The sequence below is a fragment of the Cyprinus carpio genome, chromosome A20, assembly GCF_018340385.1.
Source record: "Cyprinus carpio isolate SPL01 chromosome A20, ASM1834038v1, whole genome shotgun sequence".
Classification (NCBI taxonomy): domain Eukaryota; kingdom Metazoa; phylum Chordata; class Actinopteri; order Cypriniformes; family Cyprinidae; genus Cyprinus; species Cyprinus carpio.
In genome coordinates, this window is record NC_056591.1 from 27,194,747 (window position 1) to 27,208,822 (window position 14,076).

General features: G+C 34.2%; 1 long non-coding RNA gene across 1 annotated transcript; it reads right to left on the bottom strand.

Moving 5' to 3' along the window:
• Nucleotides 1–4,686: 4,686 nt before the first annotated feature.
• Nucleotides 4,687–8,572, bottom strand: LOC122149040. Its single transcript, XR_006162818.1, has 3 exons — nt 7,923–8,572; nt 6,295–6,423; nt 4,687–5,333 (listed from the first exon to the last, which is right to left on the bottom strand). It is a non-coding gene; the product is annotated as an uncharacterized LOC122149040 (long non-coding RNA).
• Between the last annotated feature and the right edge of the window lie 5,504 nt (nt 8,573–14,076).

A 14,076-nucleotide genomic window follows, 5' to 3' on the forward strand; every position in this document is an offset into this window, starting at 1 on the left:
GAACAGTCTGTAGAGATCAGAGCATGTACTCTATGAGCTGGGCTATGCATTGAATTTTAAACTGCAGCACTAACTTCAAGCAATGAGATGGCATTGACAGAAACAATCACTCACACATATGCCTTGCTTACTTGATTTCCTCAAAGCAGCAGCAACCACGGTCTCCAGCAGAAAGCCCCTCTCCTGTAATTATGAACATATGTGGAGTTCAGTTATGTACAGGAGATCAGCGTGTTCACGTGTGTTAGACCTGTGTGTTATTGGTTGAGCTGCTCTCACTGGATGGAATAAAAGGAGCAGTTCTCTTGCAAAAGATGATTTGAGTTTGAGAAAGTTTCTCTCTACACACGTAAATCCGAATCAGAGGGTCTTATTTAAAGGCCCATTCACACGAAGAACGATAACCAAAATAACTTTGACGACAGCTATATTGTGGGTAACGCTGTGTTGATTATCAGCGCGCAGCTCGAGCTCTTTAAAGTCATCATGATAGTGTCATTATTATAAAGTTGCTGTATAAAATTTTAACTATTACTTCATCGTTATCGAATGCAAAGATAGGCCTATATTAACTTACCACTGAATCTTTTGTCTCAGTTGCACTGATCGACTGAAATTTTACATTTTTAACCCAGCTGGTTGCATTGTTATAGAAATAACCCAATAAACGTTGAATAACCAAACCAAGTAAACAACCCAAGGTTTTTTAGAGTTTAGGAAAATATAACCTAGGCAATTTTATTTTTTCCTGTTCTAGCTAAATTTCACATAAACAAAAATTTACTGGCTCTCCCTTTTCTTTATTTAAAGTTGATTTAGACAAGTAAATGGAAACTATTTAAAGTTCTGTTAACCCTAAAGCAGTGAAAACTGTATCTCTATATTTGTCCTATGTCCTCTTAAGATGTAAATTAATTACTTTTTTTACACTTGTATCTGAGTAGCCAATACTTACTTAGGCTACTTTCTTTTTTCTGTTTTGTTTTTATAGCTCTTAATGGTTTGATGGTTTGTACTGTTTAATAGCCTAAATAAAAAAATCTGAAAAAAATATTCACAATATATTCTAAAACTCATTATTAATAAAGCATAGGCTACTATGCACAGACAATCAGATGAGCCTAGAATACTAACTCAACGATCTGAATCAAACGATTCACGAACCCGCTTATTTCTGATCTGAGTCAAATGATTCGCAATAGGCGCTCCGAAGTCCCGATCTGAATTGGAGCGCTTCGAAACAGTGAATCATTTTGCGACGCAAAGGTTTAACTGATTTGGAGTTTTGAAAAGCTCCTTTTTACCCATCACTGCTGCTTTTTAAAATCATTACAGGCGATGTCGAAATTCGAAAATTAATGGCTCTTTTGAACTTTTTTTTTTTTTTTTTTTTTCAATTATCGAAGTCACAAATTTGAGTTTGAATCAATCGGAGCGGTTCCGGCGTAAATGACTCACTCAATTGAATCGGTTTGTCTGTTATTCCGCTTTTGTGCCTTCATCCATGTTTACACGACACTGTCAGCAATACTGCCGGCTTATAGCTCGATCGTTTTATGACATTAACTAAAACAAACGAACAAAGTATGATGTTTACAAATAAAATATCCATATTTCCATTCCGAAGATAACTGCTTTCCACGTCTAAGACATCCAACACAAATCTACGAACCTGTTCAGGTGAGCTAACTAGTGAAAACACTCCAGTAATGTGACGAGCTGCACCTCAAAATGCATGTTACATGGAAACATTGTGCATTATGATCGAGTTTGTAGCTTAATTCAGTATGTTTTAAATAGTTTTTTTTATAGACCAAATGTAAATGTAAAAGGATGATGTAAAAAGAGCAATGGGAGAAGCAGGTGAACATAAAACAGGTTAAATGTGTTGAAAGGATTTATTCAGAATGATCACATGATTCAGTTCTGTAGTCTGTTGTGTTCCAGGATTCATGAGTCAATGATCTTGTGTTTGTCAGATGTACAGTGCTGTCTTCTGCGTAAGTTTGGTGATCATATCCCGGAGGACGTGGCTCAGTTCTACCTGGCTGAGATGGTGATGGCCATCTCTTCAGTCCACAGGTATCTGTACTGATCAATTCACCTAAACATGGAAATCATGACCGAGTGAAAGATTCCTTTAATGTCATCAGATGCTGGTTTTATTCAGAAAGTTCTCTAAAGGACGTTTAGTAAAGTGTCAATGGGAAAACTTACAATCTTTTGGTATGTAAATTACTTAATTTAATTTACCTGTCTTTAATCACATATTTAATGCAGTGGGTATAGAAAAGAATCGCCCCCTTTAAAATAGGCTAATCACATTTTCTTGCTTTATTCTTATTATTAACAATGTTCAAAACAGTTGTGCTGCTTCATATTTTTGAGTAAACTGATGTTTTTCCAGAATAATAAATAGAAAGTAAAATTTGAAATATATATATATTTTGTTACATTTATAAATGTCTTTACTGTCACTTTTTTTCTTAATGAATTATTAACTTCTTGCCCCCCCAAAAAAAATCTTACGGCAGACTTTTGACCGGTAGCGTAAGTGATTTTGGCTCAAGTGTTTTCTAGTCACATCGGTTGTCAGATGGAGTCATTGAGGGCACAGGTAAGACAATCTCCCTCTCTCTCAGTCTGATGGAGGTTTACAGTATAGGGCTGAATAATTAACACACATGCCCACGCGGCGCTTTCCGTGACGGTTAACCGGGGAGGCTGGAGGTTGTGTGTGGTGTGCCAGTGTCGTGTTCTGTTTAACCTACATGCAGGTCATTTCCCTTTCATCAGTGTCACTTCAGCGACTAAAGGACCGCTCAATAAACACTTGTGCAGGTTGGTTTCATGATTGACAGGCCTCTTTAGAAAGGAGTTCACTCACCTGGACTGAACATACGCACTGGAAATGCTCGATTTCACATTTCAAACCCTGTTCAGGTGAGTGCAGGTCCGTACTTAGGATGGTCGCACCGGGCACCGCGGCCAACAGACCAAGGTAGACAAAATAGCCTAATGAATAGAAATAAAAAATATAAAAAAGTTCAAAATAGAAATCGGGCCCCGCGTCAGCTAAAGACGGCCCTGGGTGAGAGATATGGTGTTCGTGCTATACAATAAAATATACAAATAAAACGCAAAGAGTTTTATGTAACTATTTATGGAATGGGCAAGAAATCCATCTCTGTTTCCATGAAAACCTCTTTTTTGGTCATTGGACATTTTTTTCATGCACCAATTCTCCTCTCTCTCTCTCTCTCTCTCTCTCTCTCTCTCTCTCTCTCTCACACACACACACACACACACACACACACACAAATATTACTGTGTATTCTAAAATAAAGATATTTATAGTTAAAATATAATCCTTTTGAGAAGTTTTATTGGCATTTTAATTTGAAATGTCGCTTAATATTATTATTAGCTATAGTAATGTGCTGAGAGGGTGGTGTGTTTATGTTTACTGTAAATCTCCGCGCCCCCTGCTGGATAAAACACACCGACTGATGTTCATGTTCATGAAGATATTCTCACCTGTTTTTGGTTTTAGACACAGATCTGTAACAGATAAATATATATGTATCTGCGTGTGTGTGTTGTATACTAACCCGCGATGCATCATCACAGAAACGACCCGTTTATGAAGCGCTGACGCCGCTTCTGACCGCTAGATGGCAGCGCAACAACATTGAAAATGACGTGACTGACCTTCACTGAACACTTTCCAACATAAAAACGAGGACTTTATTAATTCTGTTTATTAATTTAGTTTATATATCTTGTTGAAAATAAAATCTTGAACAATCCTTAACCGGTTTGCTGGTGTAATGTGGCCTACTGTTCAGCTGGTTTAGCTGGTCATCAAAGTGGTCCTCCAACCTGACCAAATCAAATGTGCCCCAAAACCTTCTAAAACCAGCCTGTGAGACCAGCTAATACCAGCAAACTCTCTTAGGCTTTTTCTTTCCCTTTTTTCCACCTTTATTTGATGTCACACACAAGAATAATTTGTTCAGTTTTGACATAAATACAATAAAGAACATATTCCTTAAACTACACATTTATCAACAACACAAAGGCCCTTACATAGTGTTTATTTATTACACACAATTTATAACAATGTAATGTATAATGCAGGGATCTCCAACCCTGCTTCCTGGAGAGCTACCATCCCGCAGACTTCAGTTCCAACCCTGCTCCAACACACCTGCCTGTAATTATCAAGTAGCCCTGAACACCTTGATTAGCTGCTTTAGGTGTGTTTGATTGGGGTTGGAGCTGAAATCTGCAGGACAGTAGCTCTCCAGGAGCAGGGTTAGAGAAATGTTTAAAAATAATAAATAAAAACAAATAATTTTATTACAACATTTATTATTATTATTTAAAATAATTAGTACATTTTTAATTGAAAATTCAAAATTTTGCATTTAAAATTTAAGCGCATTATACCAGTACACACTGCTTTCTATAAACATGAGGAAACTAGTAATCTAGAATTATTTAAAAATAATTAATATATTTGAAAATCAACATTTTGTATTTATATTGAGAATTTTAAAAATAATTATAACATTATTTAATAATAATTATAAAATTATTTATTATTATTATTATTATTATTATTATTATTATTAATAATAATAATAATAATTAATTAATTACAAATAATTAATACATTTTAATTAAAAATTTTGCATTTAAATGTAAGTGCATTAAGTACCAGTTCAGACTCCTTTCTTTAAAAATGAGGAAACTAGTTAGATTAGCAATCTAGTAAAATTTACTGGCTATCAACAAGTAAATTAAAGTCTTTGGCTGTGCATATTAGACTATTTCAAGTTAATTAGCTCTGTATGGCGGACAAAACTGAACATTTAGGATCACAATCAGTACATTACAAACTAATTCACAGCTGTTGCCTGATAATCTATCATTATAATAATGTACACCACTGTTTATTTGTTTGTAGTAGTACTGTATTTGTACTGAAGCACTTCAACTATAACATGTTTGCATCTCCAGCTTCATTTGTGAAGCTAAAGCCCTTTCTGCACAAGAGCGTCTGTTTTTACTGCACCAAAGCCTTGGAAATCACCCGTTTATGGGCAGTGGGAGAGTTAATGTTCAACTCATCTGGGAAAGTGTGTTTATCTCTGCCACATGATCACATTCTGTACAGGTTTAACACTCCCAGAGTTCCTGGCCTTCTAAGATGTCACGGACAGACAGAAATAAACTCGCTGCTCATCAGCTGTAACTCCTCTGGGGACATTACTCAGCCTGCAGTTCTTCTGAATAACGCACAGCTCTCTGGAGAAAGATTGTGGTTTCTGTAAATAAACAACCTTTTATTTAGACAGAAATCTTATTTTGTGTTGATGTATTTTCTGTGTACTGAGATAATGGTTCACTAGAGAGAGAGAGAGAGGAAGAGACACAACAGCAAGAAAACACAAAAAAAGAGACTGTGTGCTGGGCCAAGAAAAGAATAAAGGCAGGAGGACTATGATTAATGACCTGTGTTCAAAAGTAGTAATATCATGTATCACAGAATGAATGGTGAAACCTCAGAGAAGGAGGAGCAAAAGACCCACAATTATTTTCACCGGTCAGGTTTCAACCATTGATGTACATTAGGGGTGTGGCCTATCCTTAAGCATGTGGCTAATGCTGGTGGGTGTGGCTAGTTTAGCTGACTGCCCACTTTGTAAGTGCCTTTGGTTTTTCTCATTTCATTTCAAACTGTAGCTATATTATAAATGTAGCTCTCCAATCATTCATTGAAGTTTCCTCATTGAGGTCCTTCCTCCATGCCTCTAAACCTCCTGAGATCCTTCTAAAAACATGTTATATAAAAGTGAAATCAAAGCTAAAATTGATTAAGGGGATTATATATTATTTAAAAATAAATTATATATTCTAAAACTTATATATTACCCAAATAAATAAATAATCAACCAAGCTCTCTGTCAGATGAATGAAGAACATTTTTTTAAAGGACTATAAGGATATATATAGAGCGATATTAATAATATACTGTTGGTTCACAGTTATGATAGAGTGGCTACAAAAAAGGTCTTGACAAAACAAATTGAATAGCTCCACCATAAAAAAAAAACAATTTATATATTTTATATTTTGAAAGCATATTTCCTTGTATCAGAAAATGTTTGATAATAAATATTATAATTGTATTATAAATATTATATAATTTATATTTTCAGTATAAATAAGTATTTACATATAAAATATGTTATTTAATAAAATAAATTAAATAATAATGTAACTCACCACTGTTTTCAATCTGTGGTTGGTGTCCTCTAGATCCTAATGCTCTGACATCATGCATTACACACGTAGAGGAAGAGTTCACCCAAAAATACCCTCATGTTGCTCCAACCCTGTATTATGTTCTTTCTCCTGTGAAACACAAAAGGAGATTCTATGCAACATGTCCTTAGGCAGCAACAAATGCATGGTGATTTATACTGCCAAAAACACTATATAAGCATTGACTTGTTTGCGGTTTTTCCAAGGCATATGATAGCATTTTATTAATTCACTAATAATCTTCCCATCCGCTGTAGTTCTCACATGTCATTCACTCTTGTGTTCAGTAAAAAATGGTACTTTTAAACTATTGTATGGCTTCAGACTTGTTGAAAATTTGTGTAAATATGATCTATAAATCATGGACATTCCAAATAACATGCATTTGTTTTTCATAAAAGAATTCAAATGAGAGAGCAGGTTTCTAATTCAAGTATTTCGCATGATAGATTGCAACTTCTGGTATATCTGCTTACATTATTAGCCTCTCGAAAACTAAACCAGAACAGAATGTTACACTGACTAGTATTTTCAAATTTTAGTAATAATACTGTCTGATATTAATAATATATTATTTGTTCATTGTTGTGAGTAGTTGTGAAGGTGGGGCTACAAAAATGGGATCAACAAAAATAAAGAAAGGTTTTCACGTGACCTGCCAACATTTTTAATAGCTCCAAATATATTTGTATTAACACTGAATATATATGATGATATATTATAACATTTATAAATAAATAGTATAATATTTAAAATATAAATTTAAATTAAAACGAAATAAAATTCAAAATTAAATAAATAAACTTAAAATTAAATATAAAAGTAGTTTGGTAGATAGTTATTTTGTATTTATGTATTTAGTTTGTATTTTTATAATTATATATAATTACATATATAAAAATAAATAAACAATTGTTTTATTAAATAAATATTAAATGTAATATGATATTAATAAAATAAATTAAAATACATAACATTGTTTACAATGTATAGATAGATAGAACTATATTTTTCTTATTGTATTATAAGTATTATGTATAATATAAGAATTCATATTTACAGTATTTAAAATTTAATAATTTAATAAAATTGTTATTGTAATAAATAATAGTTTAATAATATTATAAGTATTATGTAAAATACATAACATTATTTACAATAGATATATAGATAATTTTATTATTATTGTATTATATATATCATATATAATATGATAATTTATATTTACAATATTTAAAATAAAAAATGTATTTACTAAAATAATTATTTATTTAAATTTATTTAAATTAAAATAAATGCTATTATTATAAATATTACATAATATAATATATATATAATAATATATATTTATAAATATATATTTACATATAATATAATAATAGTTTAATATAATATAATATAGTTTATATTAACAATATTTTGGAATTATAAATGTTTGTTTCCATGTCTCTAATGTGGCAATATTATGTGTAAATACTGAGTGCAACAGTGTGTGTCGTGCTCATACAAATAAAGAAGAGAGAGAGAGAGAGAGAGAGAGAGAGAGAGAGAGAGAGAGAGAGAGAGAGAGAGAGAGAGAGTTGACTTACTCCAGTATGGCGATATCACACAGAGCCGGTCTGTCGTTACACCGGAGATCTCGTGAATGAATCGTGACTCAACTGCACTGAATCATCGGATACAATGAGAATCTAATGAGAAATCACAGGCTGAGATGAGAGGCTGATGTTGGAGGGTTTTTAACGGGATCTCAGCGGCGGAAATTCGCTCCGGTGAGTCAAAACCGAACTTCTGCTCTTCACTTCACTAAACCTCCATTAAACACACAGCTACAAACCAAAACCTACAACTATACACCACAATACAACGCGTTAAATAATAATTTAACACTATAAACTGTAAAAAATAAAAAAAAAGTACTCATATCTGCAAGAAAGGGTGAATGAGGTGAAGATGGAGTTAATGTTTAACAACATGGCTGCTCGCTTTCATCTCTTCATTACTCTAACTTAAAGAAATAAAGTCTCAGTTCTTGGTAATTCCTATATAACACACATGCACGTGTAGATTTTGGGTTTGTTTCAGTGCTGATTGAGCAAAGGCGTCTGTTCCTGCGGTCGAAACAGTTTCCGTTCAGAGAAAACAACAAACAAGAAACATCCTGAAACTGTAACTTCTCACTGAACATCAGAGGTTCATGGAGATTTCAGCTTTTCGGCTGTATTTGTGTGTTTATGGGAAATATTGCTGCTAGTATATGTGTGCTTTGTTGTGTTTCCGCAGGAAGTCAGAAAGAGAAACTCAAACACGACATTACAAGGCTTTGACAAAAAACACCATAGTATCACCGTGCTTTTGAACATGCACGGTGACTCATTTCTTTGAATAACTTTGTAATAGTTACAATGTTTACAAAAAAAAGCACTATTGTAGACCACGATATACTTTATACCATGGTACTGAAATTCATATTATTTATTTACCTGGTGCTATTCCAGGGTATTTCCAAAAGTACCATGCGTTATGTCCAAAAAACAAACAAACAAAGCATGGTCTTTCTGTGGTACTAATGTAAATGCTCATTCAGTACCATGTTATGACCACATGTTATGATTTTGTGAGAATGGGGTAAATGAATCAGTGTTGTTTTCTGTTTGGTTGATCTGACATTGAACTTTGAGTTCTGGATTGGAAATTAAACCTCTTTATTAATAAACAGTGAGACCATAGTGTACCTAAAGTATTAACCTAAAGTTATTTATGTGGTGCTTGGAAGAATTTGATGCTGCTACCATAATGGCGGTGTCTTAAATAGCATGGTAATACCATGGTACTTTTCGTAAGGGGCTGTAACTTGTGAGATATAATCTAAGACAGAGCAAGTTATTAACTTTTAACAGAAGATAATGAGAACAGACAGTGTTTCTCTTTGGATTCAGGCACAATAAGACCAGAAAGAAGTTGAAACTGACGTTGTTATCTGTGAGTTTGAGAGATCATGTTTGTGCATGTTCATACCAGACCAGAGGGAGCTGAAGTCGTCACCGAGGCAAAAATAACCATGAGAGTGTCTTCATGCCAGTACTTTTGTATATGTGTATAAGTGTGTGTGTATGTGTGCAAATGAGTGCATGGGCCCCTGCTGCTTCTTAAAAAAAGTGTTTGAAATCCATTTATTCAAGTGACCTGAGTAAAAGCTTCCTTACACACACACACACACACACACATGGAGGTTAACAGAGGTTTGAGATCCGGAATCCTTGGAATGTTTGTCCCCCTCGTAGGATATTCTTCCTACCTGCCACACACACACACACACACAGACAGAGAGACAGATAGATGCATGCATGTCCACATTTACAATGGCATTCAGACATACCAATGGTCTCTTCCAGAATTAGGACTTCATAAAATAATCATATGAACCAGGAGACCCTAAAAGGTGTGTGTTCATATATTGATTGTGACATCATTGTAAAGTCTGCAGAACGTTTTGGACCTTTAAAGGGAGAGTTCAGCCTAAAAGTAATATCCTGTCCTCAATTAGACAATGATTTACTATAGAACTGAAAAGCTTTTTCTTTGCAGTTTTTGAAAGGTTGTCCTCAATTAGAAGGTTTTTCGGAGAGATAACAGTTTTTTTATTATGATTGTGTGTTCAGTAGTTTGTTATGCGAATGAGTTGATTTATTATGAATGTCATGTCAGTTAGTTTGTTGTGGTAATGCTTATATGTTTATTTTGTTTGTCTCCTTTATTTAACGTACCTGATTCAAACTCCAGGACTGGAACTGAGAACCACTGGTCTACAATAATATCGTAGATATATATACCAATATATAACACCTCCACATTGCAAACACAAATTTTGATTTGATTCTAATTACATTTGATTGGTAACAGCCCTATTGTGTTTTACTATTTGAATTTATTGATTCAATTTAAGAATTTGACACAAAGGATGATGCATACATTTATGCATCCCATAAAAGGTAAAAATTAATTTAAACTCATTGGAAAAGTTCATATCTGTTGCTCCTGCAAACTAACCACCGCACAGAATATGAAGAATATTAAAAGCTTTGGAAGTCAGCTGTCCATGGCAGTCCTAAACCTGCCAAAGAACCAGCATAATAACACACAGCAACATATCTAATGTCTAATCATCGGTATCGACAAAATTACAGAAAATATTGAGATGTCATTTTTTTTTGTCACCGTGTTCACATTTGCACTTTTATAGTTTACATGGAGACGATAAACTTGCACTTTGAAACCCGTTTTCAAAAGTTTGCATTTTCAAGCCCCCAAAACCCTATAGTCGAGTAAACTGCTGTGGCCAAAACGCATATAAAGTTTTCGGTTTTTAGTTGTGTGCGTTTTCGTGCAAACGGAACCCTATAGTCGAGTAAAAAGATTATATTTTGAATAATGTCTGTAAGCAAACAGTTGCTGGTAGCCATTGACTTCCATAGATTTTTTTTCCCCTGCAATGGAAGTCAATAGCTATCAGCAACTGTTTGCTTACAGACATTATTCAAAATATCATCTTTTGTGTTCAACAGAAGAAAGGTTTTGAACAACTTGAGGGTGAATAAATGTTAAAATGTTTATTTTTTGGTGAGCTATCCCTTTAAAGGGGTCATGAACTGCCTTAATTATTTTGTACTGTTCTCTGAGGTCCACTTATAATGTTATCGAGATTTTTTTTACATCAAAAAACATAATTTAGAAGTAATAGGCTATTTTCTGTCTTGCGACAGTACTGTCAGATCCATTATATTCGGCACAGCATCCTCTTTTAGTTTCAATCTTTTAGAATATCCTGTGTTGAATTGTGAACGAATCCTCAGTAAAATGAGGTGAACAAAGGACCAAGATATCCTGTGTTGAATTGTGAACGAATCCTCAGTAAAATGAGGTGAACAAAGGACCAAGTTCAGAAGGAAGGCGATGCAAAGACACTGTTTTTCAACAGCTTGTTTTCTTTGGAGCATCTTTATCGTTTTGTTTCTGTGTGGATTTGCTTTTGTTGTTATTTTTATTTAATGCTTGATTCGTTAGTGGTGGGTGGGGAGTCAGTGATGTAGAATTGGTGGGCGGAGCTAAAACAGGCAGTGGTGTAGAATCGGTGGGCAGAGCTAAACAGTGATGTAGAATCGGCGGGCGGAGCTAAAACAGTCAGTGATGTAGAATCGGTGGGCGGAGCTAAACAGACAGTGATGTAGAATCGGTGGGCGGAGCTAAACAGACAGTGATGTAGAATCGGTGGGCAGGGCTAAACAGTGATGTAGATTTGGTGGGCGGGGCTAAACAGGCAGTGATGTAGAATCGGTGGCGGGCCTAAACAGACAGTGATGTAGAATCGGTGGGTGGTGCTAAACAGGCAGTGATGTAGAATCGGTGGGTGGGCTAAACAGACAGTGATGTAGAATCGGTGGGTGCAGCTAAACTGGCAGTGATGTAGAATTGGTGGGCGGGGATCTAAACAGACAGTGATATAAGAATTGGTGGGTGGAGCTAAATGGCAATGATGTAGATTTGGTGGGCGGGGCTAAACAGGCAGTGATGTAGAAGCAGGCGTTGATCTTCTGAGGAGGCAGAGTTTATATGGGAATTGTTATGTTCTAAAGTGGCACATTGCACAACCCGTTTTGGCAGACACACTTCAATATAAATGTTTTTTAGACTAATGAGAAAGTTTTGAGTTCTAAAACTTTCAGGAAGTTTTTATAGTACAATGACCTTTTATATGCCTTTTATATGGGAATTATGATTTCTCAGTTCATGACCCCTTTAACACACTAATGAAATGTTACTAGGTTGAATAAGTGTAGTTTTGATCCAGATGCACCTGTTTATGACCTTGTGAATTCATATGAAAATGTTTTTTGGCTGTTAAGAAAATAACTTTTGGCTGTTATTTTAGTGTGCTTTTCTGGAACAGGAATTTCAAATAATTCTTAAAGAAACACTTAAACTAAACTAAACAGATCAGAGGTGAATCTCAACATTCGACTTTTGAAGGATGTATTTGAATCAGCCATAATGGAATAAAAGTAATTTATCAGGAGTAAAAAACAATTTAAAAATCATTATGGCTAAACATTGAAAATAATGCACATATTTTAGATAAATGTGTAATATTTAGTAGACTGATTGTTTAGGGAGTCACTGTTGAGCTCTAGTGTTACTACTTCAACGGCGACTTCTCTGATTGGTGGATCTTTATGCAGGATTATGGGTAGTTAAAAGCACATATCATCACTTAAAACTTGTGCTATCCCAAAATCAACTGTATAATAAAAAATAATGGATTTTTTGCTTGCAGAACCATATTGTTGTTCTATATGTTTGAATAAGTGAACTTAGTCGCTTGGATAAATTACAAAAATATATATGTGTGTATACACTTATTTATTTATTTTGCCTTTATTTTTATTTTTTTAATTTATTTTTGCTTTTTTTGCATTACTTTCATGACAATTAATTTTCTAATTATTGTAATGCTTCTGGATGTTTTACTCAATTTTTTTGATTTTCTTCTTATTTTTTCTTATTTTTTATAAGCAAAATTTTTTATTTATTTTATTGAAATCAGCATGCATAGTACCAGTGGTAACCCAAAAATATCAGCTTCTTATTCTTATCTTTTGACTTTGTGGTGAAATAGAGCCGGATGTGTTCTTGACAGCTTTCATTAGTTATCCTGCATTTTTTTGTTTTTTTTATTTTGTGGTATATGGGTTTTTTTTGTCTGTGTAAAATGTGAATATAGATGTTGTGTGTGTTGTGTGAAACACAAACGCACACACAGTCTCTCCTGTGCTCTGTCATGTCTCTGTTGAATGGATGTGACGTCTGAGTTTGATCTTATTTTTTGCACGAAGACATTGAGCTGCATGAGAGAAAGACGCTGATGGAGAACAGAGGAGCGTCTAAAAGAGAGATTAGGGCCGCTGTCTGCGGGAACCGTCTGAAGGCTTTGTTGATCTCCCTAGAGTAGATATTCAATCATTCACTTCACATCACGCCAGAGAGAAACTGATATGAGCTGGCAGAGGAAGAAAAGAACACAAACTCCTAAATAAACTAATAAAAAATATCTTCAGATGATTAATTAAGACACTTAATAGATGCTAAATATACACACAGTTTTTAAGCACGCATGGTGTTTAAACAGGCAGATGGAGTTGTCAGTTGTGGTCGTCATAGCAAATGTTACTGTGGTAAATGTTTCCATAACACACAGTCATACACCTCTGCTACTGTAAAGAGTTACAAACCAGCTGATCAATTAATAGTAATTATTTCTTTTAAATATTATGCCACACACACTTACTCTGACAGGTGGAAACCTGTTTCAGGCTGGTTGACATATTAATGTCGGGCGAGTGCTTGCGTACTTGCAATCCAATGTTTTAGTGATTATTATTTAAATGTGTTTTTTTGCTATCTTAAACATTTGGTGTTCTGTGGTGTCTTCAACATTACTACAGTCATCTGTAGACAGTTTGTCACCAATTTAATGTTATCTAGCTGCAAGATGAGGTTTTGAAATTGCATAAAGTGTTGTGAAAGTCTTGCAAGGATCAGTTAAGATGGTTTAAACATTATAAACAAATTAGTAATGTTTTGCACCACTTGTTTTCACTTTTTTTGTGAAGCAAAATTTACGTATTTACATCTGTCATGGAGTTATTGCAAATTGTAAATAATATAATGTATTGCAATTTTACATAT